Source organism: Carassius auratus, unplaced genomic scaffold, assembly GCF_003368295.1.
Source record: "Carassius auratus strain Wakin unplaced genomic scaffold, ASM336829v1 scaf_tig00054153, whole genome shotgun sequence".
Taxonomy (NCBI): domain Eukaryota; kingdom Metazoa; phylum Chordata; class Actinopteri; order Cypriniformes; family Cyprinidae; genus Carassius; species Carassius auratus.
In genome coordinates, this window is record NW_020527299.1 from 1 (window position 1) to 21,343 (window position 21,343).

General features: G+C 39.0%; 1 pseudogene; it reads right to left on the reverse strand.

The window, feature by feature from the left end:
* Positions 1 to 425: 425 nt before the first annotated feature.
* On the reverse strand, positions 426 to 16,550 carry LOC113090290 (mitogen-activated protein kinase kinase kinase kinase 5-like; annotated as a pseudogene).
* Between the last annotated feature and the right edge of the window lie 4,793 nt (positions 16,551 to 21,343).

A 21,343-nucleotide genomic window follows, 5' to 3' on the forward strand; every position in this document is an offset into this window, starting at 1 on the left:
CACCTGTGCTGACCTCTTTATCAACACCAGGAGGAGATTAATTAATAAAGAGTTAGCCGTGTTAGGGACACAGGGGCGGAGTCAACCGTCTCCAGAGATGTACAGATTACAGAGTCCTGATTGGTCATCACACGCTCGCTTCTCCATGACAACGATTTTGTTGAAAGGAATCAAACATACCATAATTAAATTAAATTAATTCATGATCTTGCCAACAACTCTTAAACGGTGTGTTACTTTCTCTAAAGATAACTGTTGGGAAATTTAAGAAAACTGTCTTGGACGATCAGTGTGTGTGTGTGTGGTGTGTGTGTGAGTGTGTGTGTGTGTGTGAGTGTGTGTGTGTGTGGTGTGTGTGTGTGTGTATGTGAGTCTGTGTGTGTGTGTGTGTGTTTGTGAGCCTGGTGTGTGGTGTGTGTGTGTACCCTGTCGGACCCCAGCAGCCGGATGTCTTCTTGTGGTCAGTGATCTCCTGCAGGATCTCTGATGACCCTGACTTTCTCTCTGCCAGCCGTGTTTCCAGACGGCGATCAGCGTCTCGTCGTGATACACTGAGAACAGAGTTTGTAGGTTTTGATGGAGTTCTTGCTGGTTAAAAACATGCGAGAACACACACACACACACTCACCCACGGCGTCGATGTCTAACTTAAAGCTTGACGTCCGTCAGGTGTCTGTGACATTTAGCCGATCCGTCCAGAGCGACCGTATGAACCGAGTCTGATGACCGACAGAAAAACACCATCACCATCACAGCCATGACATCTTCTGTAGTGTTTGTGTGTAAGGGGACAATGAGTGTGTGTGTGTGTGTGTGTGTGTGTGGAACGTTCCACTGACAGACGTTCTGTAAGAAACTTTCTGTGGCCATTGATGGAATGTTCGGGGGTTGTTTACAATAACTCTGTGTCATGTTCACACCACAGACAATACTTCTGAAACAAGTGTGAAATGGGTTTATATCTGCATTCAGTCCGCAACCAAGAGCACAAAAATACATATATCATTTTCTTTAAAGGGGTCATATGATGCTGCTGAAAATAATATTTTTTTGTGTATTTGGTGTAATGAAAAGTGTTTATGTGGTTTAAGGTTTAAAAAAAAATTCATCACAATTTTCCTTTCTTTGTCTGAACATCTGTGTGAGTCGTAACTCTCATAAAGAATATCTCGGTGGATTTGAGACTTTAGTCTTTGCAACATTACAGATCTTCTTCTTTAATCACCAAGAGCTTGTAACACTCCAAACAGAAAGGAGAAATTGAAATCACATCGTATGACCCCTTTAAACACATTTTGTATAATAATGAGCCAAGATTGAGAGATTATACACACACACACACACACACACACACAGTATATATTCCAGACACAGTCACATGATACTCACTGTCCATCAAAACTAGCAGTGTGTCGCTGTCCAGCTGATTCAGCTGAACTCTGTCAGCGCAGCGGTTCTCTGAGAAACACACACACACACACACACACAGAGAGAGAGAGAGAGAGATGCATGAGACATTCTACAGCGCTGCATGAGTGTGTGTGTGTGTGTGTGTGTGTGTGTGTGTGTGTATCCATTACCGAGTCCAGTATCAGCGAACCAGGACGTGTTGGAGTTCAGGTCGATGTAGTCCAGCTGGACCGGGTGTGACGGCCCGGATCCTCTGCTCACCCGGATATAAACCTGAGGATATTCCTGATCCGGAGCCACCATCATCTCAAACAGACGCAGCGGCGTCGGCAGAGGGAAGTCAAATTGCTGTGAGACAGAACAGAATTACATGATGAAACTGATGATCTTATTCATTAAAGACACATTAAACTGATCAAAGGTGACAGTAACAGATTTCTGTTTCTAATAAACACTGAGCTTTCTGTTCATCTGTGAATCCTGAAAAATCAAATGCATCACAGTTTCCACAGAAATATTGTTCAGCACAACTGTGTTCAACATTGATAATAATCAGAAATGTTTCTTGAGAAGTAAATCATCATATTATTCTGATTTCTGAAGATCATGTGACACTGAAGACTGGAGGAATGATGCTGAAAATACAGCGGAGCATCACAGAAATACATTACACTTTAACACAGATTCACACAGAAAACAGCGGATTTACATTAGAATAATATTTCACTGTACTTTTCTGTTTTTATCAAATAAATGCAGCCTTGATGAGCAGATGAGACTTCTTTCAAAAACCTTAAATGGTGATGTACGTCACAAAAGGTGATTTTACACAAACATTTTAGTTTACTGTCGACAGAAAGCAAGATTGTTGCGACACACAGAGTGAGACTGAAGTGAGAAACATATTTATAACAGAACAGATATGTGCTGACGTGTGTGTGTGTGTGTGTGTGTGTGTGTGTGTGTGCGGTGGGCGAGTGATGTGAAAGGTCACACTGTCTGTGTTCCTCACCTTGATCAGCATGAACTTGTGCATGGGCTCGTACCACTGCAGCAGAACCACACTGGACTCCAGCGCACAGCACAGAAACACACAGCCGTTCTGAGCGTTATGAGCTGCACACACACACACACACACACAGCCAACAGTCGTTCGTTTACCAGTGTGAATCATTCTGATAACCAGAAGCTTTCTGAAGCTGCTTAAAGTAGAAGTGATGAGGATTTCTGGCCTCACCCACTGAACACGTCCTGCATCCCTTTGTGTCTGGAATCTTTGTGCTGACTGCGGACTTCCTGTTATGAGACGATGAGAGGAGCAAGATTAGACTCAATGTGTGTGTGTGTGAGAGAGAGAGAGAAAGTATGTGTGTGTGCTCTCTTTTGGTTAGCCTTAATTTGGGTCATTAAGTCACAACAAAGTTCCGTTAAGAGTGATGTATGTTCTGTGTGTGTGTGTGTGTGTGTGTGTGTGTGTGGTTTCTCAGTTTTCTTGCAGGTGTGGTCAGAATCAAACACACATCGGTAAACGTGTTGCTGCAGAAAGTGTGTGTCATGCTCATAACTCAAATGCATACAGAAGGAGGCGGTTACCGTGGCAACAGCCTGTGTGTCGGCAGGGCAACGATGCGATGCTCTCTGCGCGTCTGTTCGTACAGCTCCTTCAGCGAGTGTGAGTGCAGCTGAGACGACTTCCCTGTTTCACAAAACTCTCATCAGTCCTTCATCACACACACACTTCCCATCATCATCTTCATCATCACACAGGTGTGCTCCTCACCTGAGACGGACATTAAGACGCCGCCGATGGTGTACAGCCACACACACTTGCCCGGAAACAGCTGGGAAAGAGCAGAAGCAGATTAAAGGAGAGTGAAAGTGTTGAGGAATGATCTGAAGATGTGAGGGTCTCTCACCAGCTCCATGGTGGTCTCAGAACTGTTGAGGTTTAGTGTAAAGATCCCTTCATCCGCCCCGAAGATCAGGTGCTGATCTACAGCCAACATGAGGAACGTTACTGATAGTGTGTATACTCTTGAAAACTGACCGGCAGAAAAGGTCAGACTGTACCTTTAGTGGAGGGATGTTCCCATGAGATGGAGCAGCTGAGCTTCAGAGGACAGCCGTGAAACACCTTCCTGAAGACAATCTGTCAGAGAGAGAGACGTCAGCAAACACCGCTTCTTACTGGAGCATCACGGGATACAAGTCACCATCATCCAATACAATACAATACAATACAATACAATACAATACAATACAATACAATACAATACAATACAATACAATACAATACAATACAATATAATATAATATAATATAATATAATATAATATAATATAATATTTCACTTGTCATCTCCTCTCAAATTTAACACAGTTTGTGCTTAGGCTTGGAGTTCAAAACAAATTTTCTTTATAATAAAGAATGCCACCATTAATTTTTAAGAAAATAATTACAAATATTTTATCATTTATTTCAGTCAGTTGCAGTTAGGCAATAATTAGCTTAGGCTAATTTTTAATTTATTAAAAATTTTTTTTATTAAATTAAATTTAACTTGAGCTAAAATAAATAAAACTAAAACTGAGATACAAAATTAATTAAAAAAAAACTAATAAAATGACAAAAATACAAAACAATAAAAAAATAAAAAAAATAAATCAAATAATATATAAAATCTAAATATTATATAATAGTATTACTTACAGAGTTTATAAAGTTTTCTTTTATTTCTTAAAAGTTTACATTATTTCTGATTCCAATAATTATATGCCACTTATACACATTTCTTATTTTATTTTTCTCAGCAATGCAATTTTGTTTCAGTGCAGCTTATAATCAGGCGCATCTTATTTCTAGTAAGTGTGAAGTAAGTGAGGTCAGGACGTACCGGCGGTTTCTTGACCACTGGACTGACGCACTCGACCGGATCCTGAACGAGAGAGAAACAACACTGTGACCTGACAGCAGAGACACAACTAACCTCACACAACACATCTGACTTCCTGTGAGAGCTCAGAGCATTAACCCACACTTCTTACACAGGTGTGAAGATTAAAACAATCGATAACCCATTTTGCACAGAATCTTCTTTATGTTAGTGGATGAGCACATGAAAAGAAGAAGCTCTGGCTGTAATCTCCTAAAGATCTGGTGATGTGATCTGAGTTGAAGCAGAACTAGAGGACATCAGCACGCACCTGAGGAGCTTGTCTGCGTCTTCTGTCCTTCGGTGGAAGTTCAGGAGGCTGAAGATCTGCTGGAGGTTCAGTGCGGAAGCTGGAGAACGCAGACGGATCTACACACACACACACACACACACACACACACACACACGGGCTGTTATACAGGTGGATCAGGAGAGAACAGTGTGTGTGTGTGTGTGTGTGTGTGTGTGTGTGATGATAACCTGAGTTGACGCTGCGCACAGATCGTGGTCGAGGGACGGGTCGAGGTCGTGTGTGTGTCCCGCTGGACGTCCTGAATAAAGGTGTAGAGATGCTGATGCCCAGAGCTTTACTGTGATCATCTTCTGCTGCCATACTCTCCTCTGAACTACTGCGCTGCTTCGGCTGAACACACACACACACACACACATTTTATAATGAAAACATTATACACCTGCACAGGGGCGGATCTAGAAAAATATTCATGGGGTGGCAACATATGGCAGACGTATATATACTGAATTTAGTCACAGTTATCAGTTTGATGATAAATATATGTGCACACTACAAAAGGACACAGCTATCATTTACAAACTTAATCTCATGCAATCAATGTCTTGCATTTGAAACAGTTATAACAAACATTACAAACATATAAGGAATAAGTGACCATACCCCATAAGCACCACACACTAACTAATACATACAGTATGCATCAACATGTAATTAAGAGCATTATAAAAGATTCAGTGTTATCAATATGTCAATTTATTATAAGAAACACAAGATTTTAACAGCCATTTCCAGCTGGGGAGACTCAACTGATTTTCTACAGTTTAGTGTTAATCATCATCTAACTCAACCAGTCAAGAGCTACATTTAGCCTTAGATGTTATATGAATATGATCCTGAAGCATAGCTTTTATTAGCTGACAATAATAATAAATAAATAAACATTATAGGCACAAATAGTTTTATCAAATGAAATGGTGAAATCCTCTCATAGCGCGCTGACGTACACATGTGTAGCATACATCATGCATCAATATAGTGAAGAGCTGAAAACACCACGCGTGCTTCAGTGTGTGTGTGTGTGTGTGTGTGTGTGTGTGTGTGTGTGTAGTAGAGCACACATTCCCAGAGACGTGTATAACAACACCTTAAGGATTCCCATAAGCAGGATTTATTGTTGTGCCCCCCTTCCTCAAATATGATGATGGAAAAAACCCTACTATAGGGGTGAAAAAATAACTTTAATCAAATAAAAAACTAAATGAATAAATTGTATTATTTACAAATCACAATTGTATCTCTCGACATTTACCTGTGGCTATAACTTTATTATGACTCTAATTTATTTTATAGTCTCAAGCATTCAGAAATCATGCGAAAGGAAACGAAGCAGTTTTACTATGATAAAACCATGGTTTATTTTTGTAAGGGTTGTGATGTGCACGTTTTTTGTTGAAGAAATTATAAAGACTGTGTCATCTATAGCAAAATTGATGGCTTAAGTCTGTTTTCATAGCAACAACAACAACAACAACAACAAAAATATTACTATATATTAATACTTTGTAAATTATTAGAGCTTGGGGATCGCAAATCATTTGAATCAGTTCGGGAGTTCAAAGCGGGATCAAGAATCACGAAAGATTTGCGCTCTTAAATTTTCAAATTGGCCATAACCTTTAATTCGTTACTGCCTACTGGGGTGGCAGCAGGGGTGGCAAGGCTTTCTTTTAGGGTGGCATTTGCACCTACAAGTCATTTTGTGTATTAGTGTGTGTGTGAGAGTGGGTGTGTGTGTGAGTGTGATAGTGATTTACATTGATCTGCAGCTATTAGTCAATCGTTTCAGCTTTTTTATGAATTTATTTTCATCACGAGGACCTAGGTTTATATATATTTCAGGTTTTACTATGTTCTCGCTCCCCAGAAAAACTCAAAACACATTCAGAAGCATGAACAAGATTCAACGGGTTTTTATGTGAAACTTTAGTTTGAAAACTATTGTCACATTGCAGTAATATTTCCCTCTGGACATGTTTTATTGATCTGCAGGTTTAATCTGTGTACAGATGCAGCGGAGCGACTCACTTTGGGAGGAAGAGGAGGAGGAATGTCATCATTGAACTTCAGTGTGCTACTAAAGAGAGAAAAAGCACACACTCCATCAGATCTTCATCATTCATGAAGACTTTCACCTGTACTGAAGACTACTGAAGATGTACTGTACCTCGCTGGTCTGTGGGAGAGAGCAAGAGGAACGATTAACCACTTAACATCATACCACACGTTTGCTTAGTCTTCTTTTAAACAAGCTTTCTGTCTTTATTAATATCTTTCCTGTAGCTCAGACACTAGGTCATGGGTTCGATTCCCATGGAGAGCAAGAACTGATCAGATGAAAATGTATGAATGTAAATCAGAAGAGGAGAAGAGCTTACATTTCCACGTCGTCATAATCGTCATCCGTGTCCACGCTCTCGTCCCTGTAAGAGTTTATGATGAGAAACGGCTGTATGATGCACAGACGAGTGAATAAACGTGATGTCGGCTCTTACCTTCGTCTGGATGTGATGGGAGGACTCGTCCACCGCCCTCCTGACGTCCGTAACTACACCAATCACATCAACAACAACACATGTCAAGTGACCTAGCTCAGTTTTCTCTCAGAAGTTAATCACACAAACACTAACCGTTCCTTCTGGGGACTCTCGTTTACCAGCGACGGGTCTCTGTGTGTAGATCTGTTCCACTGAAACAGACATCAGGTTTCAAATAATGAAATAATGAGTGAGTATCTGTCATTAACACACACACACACACACACGAGAGAGAGTCTTACAGCTGATGTCTGAGTTCGTTCTCTCGGCCCGGTTGTGTCTGTTGATTGAGTGAATTCTTCTGAGTGAATTTGGGACAGTCACCTGAGAAAGAGAGATAGAGAAAAGAGAGAGAGAGAGAGAGAGATGAGAGGTGACTTTATGAGTGAGTCATTGAATCGGTTATGAGTGAGTCATTGAATCGGTTATGAGTGAGTCATTGAATCATTCATTCAGCAGAGTCATTCATATCACTGATTCATTCAGGAACTAAACAATGGACTGTCTTTATGAGTGAGTCATTGAATCGTTTATTAAACCGAGTCTTTTCAAAACACTGATTCATTCAGGAACTATACAAGGAACTGTCTTTATAAGTTCAAATTGAGATCTCTGCCTTTTAACTGCTTACTTATACAAACAAAAGCACGATTGCTGAGATCTGTATTGAAACTCAAGAGGAGACACTGGGGTCTATGAGAACTTAGTGAGAGATTGAGATTTATTTGTCTCTCAAGTGTGTGTTTGTGTGCTTACCTCCAAATCATCGTCATCCGTGTGTAAACATTCTTTGAGTTTCTCAGGGTGTCTGAGTTTGTCCAGTAGTTCGAGGGTTAACTCTTGTCTCAAAGACGGCTGTGTCACGAACGAATGCTGAAACAAGACGAGACACATGTTAAACACAGCGAAACACATACACACGCATACTTATTAACACAACACACACGGCTGGCAAACGTACGGTCAGCATCTTATTAGCGCTGGGTCTCTTCTTTGGGTTTCTGACCAGCATGGACTTCACAAAGTTGTAGAATGTGCTGGACCTGGAATAAGATGGACAGTCAGTGATCAGTTTGTGCTCAGACTCTGATGCTTTACTAAAGAACATCTCAGTCTCTCACCATTTGGATTTGTCCTTGAGTTTGGGAGGCTGATAGCCGCTCTTGGACATGAGGAACAAAACTCTGAGAAACCAGAGAACAAACAGAAGCACGGACAGTGTGAGGTTTCACTTCAGACAAGTCTTATATTACAAGATTTACATGAGGCTTTATACTGTCCAGATTGTTTCAAAGCAGCTTCGAATAGTTCACATATAAATTAAAACGTGTTCACTCTCAGTTAATCTGAGATCAGGATGAGTTTGTGTCTTCATCAGGTTTGTAGAAATGCAGCACTGCATCAGTGTCTCATCAATGGATGTTCTACAGTGATTGGGTGCCTTCAGAATGAGAGTCCAAACAGCTGATAAAAACATCACAATAAACTGCGTGCAAGTCTATAATCCATAATAACACTTCCTCCAGTGAAAAAGTGCATCTCCTGCTGTTGTTTAGATCTGTTTAAACGCTGCTTGATCTGTGCAGATTTCTCTCCTGATTCAGACCAGAACACTTTTTCACTGGAAGAAGTGTTATTATGATTATAGACTCTATGTGTTTGAGTTAAAATCATCTTAATGCTGGATGTGTTTCAGGTTTTGTCTTCTCCAGATGTTCACTGATGGACTGGAGTGCTGTGGATTATTGTGATGTTTTTATCAGACTCTCATTCTGACGGCACCCATTCACTGCAGAGCATCCATTGATGAGACACTGATGCAGTGCTACATTTCTACAAACCTAATGAAGAAACACACTCCTCCTGATCTCAGATGAACTGAGAGTGAACACATTTTCAGATCATTCTCATGTTTGGACGAACTATTCCTTTAAATCAGTTTGAGGTTGATTGAGTTCAGTGGTGTGTACCTGAGAGGATGGACATCGAACAGAGGCGGCTGTAGTTCTGCGAGCTCAATCGCTGTGATTCCCACTGACCAGATGTCACACAGCTCATTATATCCACCCTTGATCTCGACCGCGGCCACCTCTGGAGCCATCCTGAGGACAAACACACGCTCACGATGACCACAACCACCAGATCGGTGTTCACAGGTCTGCATCAGTCCATCACGAAGCCAGATATGACAGCAAACTGAATTGTATGTATGCATTTGGCAGATTCTTTTATCCAAAGTGCCTTACATTGCATACAATATTTTAGAACTACAATTTCTTGAACTCATGACTTTAGCTTTAACCTTAGTGTTAACCCAAACCCAACACTCTCTCAACGTTATGACATGTTCCTCCAGTAACTTTAAGAGTTATCTGGTCTCTAACAAGGTGCTCAAATCTTAGCACATAATTATTTATACATCATTCATGGAACGCTTTTACTTGGATGTTCGTCGAATGTTTTTTAAATGTCTCTACTTCTTTCAGAACGTTCCAATAATGTTTGTAAAATGACAAGAGAACAGAGAACATTTAGAGTTATTATTCAGAAATGACATTTTTATAACATAACGGGAACGTAAGAAGAACGTTCTGAGAATGTTGTGTCAGCTATGATCCAGAAACTGATCAGGAGGTTGATCTCACCAATACGGCGTCCCAATGAACGACATTCGACGGGCAAACGTGGCTGTGATTTGTGCCGAGATGCCAAAGTCGGCTGGAAACAGAGAGAAAGAGACGGAGGAGTGTCAGACCCACACACACACACACACACACACAGATGGTTTTCAGTCTCTCTACGAACCCAGTTTCACTTCTCCGTGATCATTCAGAAGAATATTTGCACCCTGGAAAACACAAACTCTGAGTGAGCGACTGAAACAGCGCTGACGGAGACGACTGAAGTGTGTGAAGGGACTTTACCTTGATGTCCCGGTGGATCTTCTTCTGTCCGTGAAGATAATCGAGACCCTGACAGAGAGAGACACGTCTCTTAAAACAAGTGTGTGGTGTTGTAACTGTGTGTTGTGAAGTGAAGAGTGTGTCACCTGCAGCATCTCTCGACAGACGTAAGCGATCTGCTGCTCGGACAGAGGACCGGTCACTAACACACAGACACAGATGATGATGATCAGACAGGTCAAGCTCTCCTCATGTGTCTCAGTCAACAGGGATCGGGAACGTAATCAGATTACTTTCCTCAAGTAACTAGTCAAGTGATGCATTACTCTTAAAGTTTACAATCAAACATCAGAGTTAGTTTGTGTCTCTGTGTTCTCGTGTTTTGACTGACAGCTCCTGTCCTTCAGCCTGAAGAGCATTCATTGACTTTTAGTGCCTTTACAGTTAGCAAAAATATAACTTTAGTGTTTCTTGTGATTAAGAAACAAATAAACAAGCCCAGTCAAGGGGACACAGAGTAACACAAAAGCAATGTAACACAACCGGAGACAGGCTTTGAAAAGTAACTTTCCCCAACACTGTTAGTGAAGAAGAAACTCTAAAACCACAGCCTTAAAACACACACACACACACACACACACACACATGCACTTGAACACACACACACAAACACACACACACACGCACTCGAACACACACACACACACACACACACACACGCACTCGAACACACACACACACACATGCACTTGAACACACACACACACACACACAGACACACACGCACTCGAACACACACACACACACACACACACACACACACACACACATGCACTTGAACACACACACACAAACACACACACACGCACTCGAACACACACACACACACACACACACACACACGCACTCGAACACACACACACACACACACACACACACACACATGCACTTGAACACACACACACACACGCACTCGAACACACACACACACACACATGCACTTGAACACACACACACACACACACACACGCACTCGAACACACACACACACACACATGCACTTGAACACACACACACACAAACACACACACACACACACACGCACTCGAACACACACACACACACACACACATAATATCACAATATCAGAGACAGTGTGTTGAGCTAGCATCATGTGTGTTATTAAATTATTGATTATGATTCCAAATAGCAGATAAATACAAGCTTAGACAGAAAGGCTTTTGAGTTTTAAAAGAAACAGTGTAAAAAATAAAATACAAATATTAAAAACTAATAAAACTAATAAAAGTTAGATTAAGATACATAAAAATATACACAGTAGAATGAGAAAAATCTAATGAGATCAAAATAAATATTAGAATAGAATAATACACAGATTGTTTGGATGCTGATTGAATTCATGTAAATAAGAGAAGATTGATCATAATAAACTGATGTGACACACGACGGTCATGAATAACTCATTTCACACGTAACATCAGTGTGAGAGATGTCAGGCTCTGTTTACCGTGGTAAATGTCCTGTAGAGATCCTCCACCGCAGTACTCCATACAGATCCACAGCTTATTCATCCTGCAGCACACACACACACACACACACTCGTATTCACATGCATTCATCTGCTGTCTGTGAGTTTCTCAGGAGTCAGTGTTTTTCTAGATATGACACTCATCTGAGTTTTATTCTGATGATTTTCCAGTTTTACGAGACCGAACTGAAGAGTAATCTGAAGAAAGTGAACTACATGAGCAGCAGATCCCCCTCAGTGTTTCAGTCACAGAACGATTTGGGCTTGTGATTTCCCAGCATGCATCAGAGATGATGAGGTGACTGTTTCGTGAACTAGTGGAGCTCTATCACAGTTGTGTACTGGTGCTCTCTGACCTGATGTAGCTGCCGTGATAGGCCACGATGTTTCTGTGTGTGCAGCTCTTCACCATCACGATCTCTTGCTGGATGACAGAGAAATCATCCTCTGAAAGACAGACGGACGGTGAGCAGCGCTTCATCTACACACAGCTCAGTATTTCAGGCTCAGATCTTACCCGGCTCCATCTTGATGATTTTAATGGCTGCCAACTCTCCGTTCTGTTTACTGCGAGCCTGAAAACACACACAGACGTCCTCACCATGCTTTACTGAATCATACAATCATACAATCCTCTCAGTCAAACTGGACACACTGACAGTTCACACCGACCCATGATTTCAACTTTCTTAATGAGGTTAACCTCAAATTACACAAAAACTGTCATTTAAAAGACAATTCCAGTCAAAGAGTGCACAAAATATATCTGTGAGATAGTACTATATATGATCTTAATTCATAAAACATGATATTTCTGAAGAAAATTGTTAGAAAAAATATATATAATTCTCTTCAAGGGACATGAAATGCACCCTAAATCATATCCATATCCATAATACTTCTCTGTATAGTTATTGTACATATTGTAGACCTTGTATATTGCACTTCTGGTTAGATGCTAACTGCTTCTCGTTGCCTTGTACCTTACATGTGCAGTGACAATAAAGTTGATCTAATCTAATCTAATACAAAAAATATACACAAAATTTCCAGGAACAAAAGGTGTGAGAAAGACTAAAACATCTTGTCCTCGTCACCAAAATAAACTCCACAGTCCACAGCTTCTGCATTTTCACACCAAACACGAGCAGAGGAGCGTAGTGAACGCTTGTAAACACACGCCTGACTCGAAGAGTGGAAAGATGATCAGAGATGCGCTCCTGACGTGATCTGACACACACACACACACACACACACGAATCCTTCATCATTCAGTGAAGCTGCTTCACATGTGATTGATTCCAGGCATCAGACGTCGGTCTGAACACGCTCTCGTCTTCTCTGAGGTCTGAGAGTGTTTCTGGATGTGGTTTGAAGATGTATTTGTGCTGTTCGACTGCAGACAGACAGACTGAGGTGCGCAGGACAAATGCAGGAGTCTGTTCAGATTCTGCTGCTGATAAACCGTTCACAGATAACTATCATCAGCTCTCACTTCTGCATTTCTCCTCTGAGAACAACACCTGGCACAAGAACACACTCCTGACACACAGCTGTCTTTATATTGTGTGTGTGTGTCAACAAATGACCTTTAGAGTGTGTATTTATATAGTGTGTGTCCCAGTGTGGGCGGGTCAGAAGCCTGTATGGGGGCGGGGCTGTGGAAGAGCTCCGCCCCTTCCTGTCCTCACAGAAACACTGATCTCACACGTTATCGCATGCGTGTGTGTTCAGACTGAAAGATAACAGATGAATGTGGAGGTTTCTGCTGTAGGACGAGCTCGACCGGTTCTCTGAAGTCATGTGAACGTCGTTAAAGTTCTGTGGGTCACTAACAAATCTGCAGATTTCATCAACCCTGATGTAAAGAGTGACGCTTTTGAAAACACATTCACAGACTCACATTCTTGACCAGCTTGAGATTAAACATTGTTAGGTATAGAATGTAAAATATGTCAAGCATTCAATGTACACACTTTAGAGGAGACAGATGTTTTAAAGATGAACTAGACACAATGGGAGCGTTGTTATCTGATGAGTAAATGATAGTAGTTCAAATGCACTTGAACATGTTGCTTTACACACAGTGAAAGTGAATAAGTTGTGCTTGAGCTCCAGTAGTGTCACAGAATCATCAGAGCAGTCGTTCATATGACTACTGCACTCTATTTTAGGAATTATTCTGTCACATTTCAGTTGTCAGCGAACTACTATTTTAAGTCAAATTTTTCCCCTCCAGAACTGTTTTACCAGGTTCACCTTTAGTAATCTCAAACATCGTGTTGAAGCGTGTGAAAGCTCATATAACATCATATAACATCATCAGACGTGAGTGTGAGGCATATCAGACTTTAATAATCCATCTAGCTCAGGCATATATACAATCAAAAAGATTTTAAAAATGGATTTCAAAATATACAAAAATATTTTGGCTCAAATATATTTTATATTTTATGTAAATATATTTTCTACCAATGTGGTTTTTTTTTGCCATTTTTTGTGCATTAAAAAAAAAAATATATATATATATATATATCATTTTCTTTAAATAGCATTTCAACAATTATTCTGCCTCTATAGGAAACTATATTCACATGTCTCAGTTAATTAAAAAAATCTGTATTTGTTGTCTATAATATGTGTGAACACGTTTATAAAATTTTATTAAACACCTACTAATAAATGTTTTTGATCTCCTGTAGCCTTTTCCCTGAAATACATTTTAAAATATATTTTGGTATATGAAGGTTGAATCTAAATAATTAAAAAAAATGTAATTTCATGAATATATTTAATTTTACTTAACTGTTTACGATGTGTATTTTGGGTATAAAAGTTAACTCGGCCTGTATGTAAAAGAGCAGCGTGAACATTCTGCTAAACGTCTTCTTTGTGCTGGAGTGGGTTTTTGAGGTAATCATCTTGTATTGTGCTTTAGTTGGTCAGTCAGAGAGACTGATGCTGATGCGCATGTCTGCGGCTCTGAGAGGAAGACAAGCCTCATTTGCATACTGCAGACTCTCCACTGCCAAACACATGAAGGTGAAGCATGAGACGCACTCATGTTCAGTCTCTACAACGCCACAGACGCTGCAGGTAGAGTTAGTCTTCATCTCGGACCATGTGTTCTCACACTGAAGTGTTTTATCAGCTCTACAGGTGAAACATTGACACACACAAGTGTTGAGAGGAAAGAGGAAGCAGCAGTACGCTGCATTCACAACCACACACTCCGAGCTTTACAGTAAATCAGCCTGAACCTGATGGAGAGTGAGCTCCGTCACCTCTGATTCTGAGAAGGACTACGAGCTGGATCTGTGACACACCGCAGCTCTCTAATGATTCGTCAGCGACCTCAGATCTGAACTGTTCAGTCTCGATGTGAGCTCACAGGCCGAGACATTACACCGGATGTGCCGCTTTGACCCGTGAACACACACACTTATCTGTCTTGATGGGAACACAGCATAAGCTTTTGAAAAACTGTGTCAGATTTTTTTTATACATAGTTATAAATACTATAACTATTGCCCACACACTAACCTCTTACAAAAACACTTCAGTTACATTTTACAAATGAGGAGATCCTAAAAAAGGAGTTTTTTGGATGTTTTGTCAGATTTAACTTACTTAGGAGGACAAATTTGTCCACAGAATATGTTTAGCTAGAAACACACACATTTACAAACCTCTCTTAAAACGGTTTTCATCAAGTGATAAATGCTACAGCCCAACCTTCACAGAAAATGTCTGTATTTTTGTAGATGTATTAATGTGACAAATGCAATGAAAGAAACATGCATTTGAAAAACAGTTTAGACATTTGTTACATTGTGTATGTATGTATGCAAAAATTATGTCCCTTTTCTGTATTATTGTCTTGTTTTCTATAGTTCAAATATCTAAATATCAAAATGCATTTACCCAAGATACAGATTGACAACATTTAAGTCTTGTTTTCTTTAAAATTAAATACAATTGTACTTAAGTACAAAAAAGTTTCACTCACTCAAGTTAGGCCATTTTCTTCTTGCCCCATTGGCAGATATTTGTTCTTGTTTTAAGCAAAAACTTTTGTTTCTCGAAGTAAATGTATCATGATTTAAGAACTTGTATATATTTGTACTTGGAAATAAGACATGAATACTACACAAGCAAATCATTTTTTGTAGTCTACAAACACATCAATTTAAATAACTCTCTAAATGGGGACTTCGGTTCTTTTATACACTGGTTTAACGTCCCCAAAAGGAGGGTTTCAAGAAGTTTTGTCTGGTTTTGCTCACTTCTGGGTACATATTTGTTCCCACAATATGGTTAAGCAGGCACACACACACACACGCACACACACACCTCTGAGTCAGTGTGAAAAGAGATGCACACATTTATAGGCAGAGGATCAGTACAGCCTTCAAAATGAAAGACAGGCAGACAGGAAACAAACGAAATGTGTATGATTAACAGGTTGAGTGTTTCTGTTCCATTTGTGGTTCATATCACACGAAAAAGTGGAATTACCAGAAACAGCACAAAACTATTTAAATACAACAGTTGAACTGAGATGCATAACTTTTGCTCTAAACACCAACAAACACATTAGCAAAGACCTGAAACACACACACACACACTCCTCTTACAAACCCCTGTCTTTAAAAGCTGTGAATCAGTCTGAGAAAGGTACCTTATAAACTTCTCCATACGTTCCTCCACCGACCCGCAGCAGAATCTCAAAGTCATCCTGAGGGTTTCGTGTGGAGATCTCCAGGACGTCCATCATTAGATAAACACACACAGCAGCGCACAGATCATGTGTGTGTGTTTGTGTGCATGTGTGTGTGTGTTCACTGCTGCAGGAAAACTGACACACACTCCGTCACACTCTAGAATGCACAACCTCTTCCTCTAACATACCTCATTTACATCTCGCTTTATTTCCTGTTTAGGGTGTGTGTGTGTGTGTGTGAGAGAGAGAGAGAGAGAGTCTGAGAACATTAAACCCAAGTGTGAAAGTATCTCAGTTTAGACTGTTGTGTATTGGTTGAGAATCTAACAACATAGAGAGAGAAAAAAGAATGAAACAGAGGAAACAGACAGGTGTGTGTGTTTGTGTGCGTGTATGTGTGTGTGTGGAGCACGCTCAGGGCTGCAGTGCATCAGTGTGTGTCGTCTGTGCAGCCTGACTGTACTTCCTGTACAATAATGCAGCAGAGCACAGAAACTCCTGACGCTCATGAAGATGAAGATCTTTGAACTCCTGAAACTCTCTCGTCTGCTGCAGGAGAGAACCGAGCTTCAGCTGCTTCACTGGAGCTTCTGGACTCAGCCAGTAACCTTGTGTCCACCTCTGTGATATCTGTGGGAATCCTCTAACAGCAACAGTTTGATCAGATATTAAAGATGTGCAGCTGCATCTGATTGTGAAGATCAGAAAGAGCAGAACAGAGATGACCAGCAGGAGGCAGTGCAGGATACAACACACTGTTTGTTCAGCATGGAATAATGCATACTGTTTTTTTTTTTTTACTTTCTGAAACACACTGTAAAAGTATTTTTCAAAAAGTATATAGCACACAGATAATTAGTGTTTATTATTATTTCTTGCAAGAAAATACTATTTCAGTCTTTCAGTATTTCATGTTTAATTCAATGTGTGACTTGCTGTTTCTTTGTAATAATTTGTTAAATTTTCTTCTGCTTCGTTTTTTTATTTTCTTTTTTTATTGATTGGTCATTTTTTAGGTTTTGGATGAAGTCCTGTTTGAGACTAGTGTAGAGACAAAATACCAAAAAACATTTAAGTATTTGTTTTATTGCACTTTATATATTTGCATCTGTAGATTTCATTTGCAATATTTGTCTTTAAGAGTTTGTTTCTCCACTTCAGCAGCACTTACATACACCAAAACGTAGAGTTTTATTCTTATTTATATTCTGAAGGTTTTTACTGAGGAATTTGTTCATATGTCATTCACACTGACATATACAACATTTTATTCTTAAAAACAAGGTAAAAACAAAAACAAAACAAACAAAACAAATACATAAATAACATTAAAACTCCCACAGAGATACGAGAAGGAAAAAAATCAGTAGCCATGAAAGAAGTTTTGATTTTTTTAATAATTAACAAATCCATATCAGCAAATTTGAAAAACAAACAAAAACTATTGCCTTCAAATTGTTCTGCTCTTGACACTTTAGATCTAAGTCCTGTTTATTTTTTGTTACATTAATTTAATGTTGCAGACTTGTCGTCTCGACTCAAATTGCATAACTGAATTGTACATTAGACGTCATTCTCGGCTGAGAATCAAGCAGAACCCCACTGAGATGCACAAATTCTGCTCCATGTTTAGATCCAGTGGATTTCTCAGTTCATTTAAGTCACAGGTTGTTTGGAGTTCAGAGAAGCGTAAAGCGGGTTATAGTGGACAGATAAAGTCTCAGATTTATTCTGACAGTGATGTGTCTATTATAAACCATCACGTCTCTACTTGAGCTCCAGGTTCAGTTGTATTCTGATTCGATGCACTGACAGAGAGCCACATGTACATATAAAATACATTTACTGATCAATATATAATCAGTAAACACATCAAATATAAACTATTAAATTTTTAACTTAATAAAAAAAAATTATACTTTATCTGTTTGCATGTCTAGAATTTCTTTTACAATATATACATTTAAAGAGATTTTTCTCCACTTCAGCAACACTTGCACACACCAAAACTTAGAGATTTATTCATTTCTATATACTGAAGGTTTTACTGAAGGGTTTGTTCATATATCATTCACACTGATTTATACAACATTTTATTCCTAAAAACATGCTGAAAATGCGAATTTTTAAAGGATTTGAGTTTGTTTCTCCACTTCAAAAGCACTTACATGCACCAAAATTTAGGATTATATTCTCATCTATATCCTAAAGGTTTTTGCTGAAGGGTTTGTTCATATATCATTCACACTTATTTATACAACATTTTATTCCTAAAAACATGCTGAAAATGCAAATTTTTAAAGGCTTTAAGTTTGTTTCTCCACTTCAGCAGCACTCACATGGACCAAAACTTAGGGTAATATTCATATCTATTTTCTGAAGGTTTTTACCAAAGGATTTGTTCATATATCATTCACACTGATTTACAGAACCTTTTATTCCAAATAACATTGTGAACACTGTATTTGTTTTCTGTCTGTTGACAGTATTTACTGATTTAAGGAGTGATAAAAATAGAAATAAAAAATAGCTTTTGTAATAAAATATATGTATATATATATAAACTGTAATATGTATAGAAAATCAAGCAATATTTTTTAACTGCCTTTATCCGGTGTTCATATTTATATTTAGGAAAATTAATGCATAAGTACTTGAAGACAATATTGTCTTGTTTGTATACATAAAATCTCAGAAAACTTGTAATAATAAAATGTGTGCAATTCTTAATATCATAAATCAACTGGGGAAGAATGATGATGTGTATTATTTAATTTTTTACCCTGTTTACCTGGAGTGTCTTGCTTTGAAGAGGAGAATTGGCAGTTGTGCTGTTTTATGAGTTGTATGTGATGTATAATTGGAGAAATACCCTGAAAATATCCTTGAATCAAACACTAGAAGCGCCTGGGAGCATTGAAGAAGAAACATCTAGAATCCAGTGTGAGGAACCCTGAAACACAGAGGAACAGCACATCAAACATGCCATGATGGACTAAAGAAGACATACAGAAGCCTCAGAAATATCTCTTTACTGCAGGCACACTTACAAACCAAATCATGTGTCACTAATTGTGAGTAAAAACACTTTATAATAACACTAAAAACTGGTGTAGAAACAATTTTTTTTAATTCACTCAGAAATTGCAAGTACATTTCAGAAAGAAACGACAAGCAAAGCATTAAATTCAAAACCATTTCAAAGAAGAAAGACAGAAATAGCATCTTCTTGTAAAATGTAATTCAGTAATCTTTGTTTACAATAGTTTTACAGTGCAGAACATTTAACAGACAGACGTTTTGTTGTGTTGCTGGTTAACGTGATTCTCTGAACTGGAGCAGAACTGACTTCATAAATTCACTAAAAATCACGAAAACACTAGTGGATTCAAATATATCATGAGTTCAGACTTAATGAAGGAAAGTGGTATAAGAGAAAACATCGGGCAGATACAGACACTTGATCTGTTTCATCACATTCACACAAATTTAAGTGACTGAACAGATACTGATAAATCTAGTCAGTTCATGTTTTTATTATGTTATTTGATAGATAATATCAGATTCTGCAGACATTTAGAAACACTTTATTAAAGTCTCCACAACATCTCATCTGTGTCTATCTCTGTGCCAGGCTGTGCTGGTTCAGCTTGTGTGTGTGTGTGTGTGCGCGTGTGTGTGTGTGTGAGTGAGTTATTGAGGGTGACAGCGGGTCTGTGTATTAGCGTTCATGCATCAGTCCTGCAGCCTGTTTTAGCCTCTCTAATCTGGATTTACCATCAGCAGTGTGTCAGCACACACACACACACATGACCCCTCACACACTACAGACGTACCTGACCATTCACCTATCTGTCTTTCTGTGTGTGTGTGTGTGTGTGTGTATCATTGTACATCATTGTGGAACTCTAGAGTTCATTTCATTTTAGTTTTGTGTTTGTAGTTAATATGATCTCATATAAAAACAATAGAAGTCTAGAAGTTTATGATATGTGATCATTTAGGCAATAACATATATATGTATGTATGTGTATGTGTGTGTGTGTGTGTGTGTTGTCCAGGAACAGGCTGGTAAAAATCTGAACTGCAGTATTTGCTAATTAGAGACATTCCTCAGGATTACAGCACCAATTAAGAATCAGAGAACCATTGTGAGACTGTGTGTGTGTGTGTGTGTGTGTGTGTGTGTGTGTGTGTGTGTGGTCAGGAGTTCAAATCAGTCCAGCACCTTGTGTGACCATGAAACAAACATTCGGACCAGTTTGAGCATCATAAAATTAAAAGACAACTGTAGAAAATGAGAGAATGTCTCCAAAACCCTTTGAGATTAGAGCTACTGTATAGTAACTGCAGCTACAACAGACACCTGTTTTACTGTAATGTTCTAGAAACCTTACATTTTTCCCATTTCAAATAAATTCAGTTCTTTTGAACTTTTTATTCATCTGTGCATTCACAGTTTCCACAGAAATATTGAGCAGCACAACTGTGTTCAACACTGATAATAATCAGAAATGTTTCTTGTGCAGTAAATCATCATATTATTCTGATTTCTGAAGATCATGTGACACTGAAGACTGGAGGAATGATGCTGAAAATACAGCGGAGCATCACAGAAATACATTACACTTTAACAGAGATATATTATAGAAAATAGCATTTATGAATTATATAATGCGTAAAAAACATTTGCACTGTCTATCAATACCAAAAATAATGAAATTATGTAATAAAAAGACATTAAAGAGTAATTGTAAATCAATGGTCTGTTTGTGATATTAGGAGAGTCACAAGAGGCCCGGAGCCGAAACAGAGGATGTGAAGTTGTGTTATAAAGTCCTGAAACACAGCAGATAAACCTCAGTATGTGTGTGTGTGTGTGTGTGTGTGTGGCACGTGCAGCATGGAGGTGGATTAGTGCTACTGTTCCACTTGCTGCATTACTGCCGTTCTCTCCATTAGCCGATGCCATCTGGACA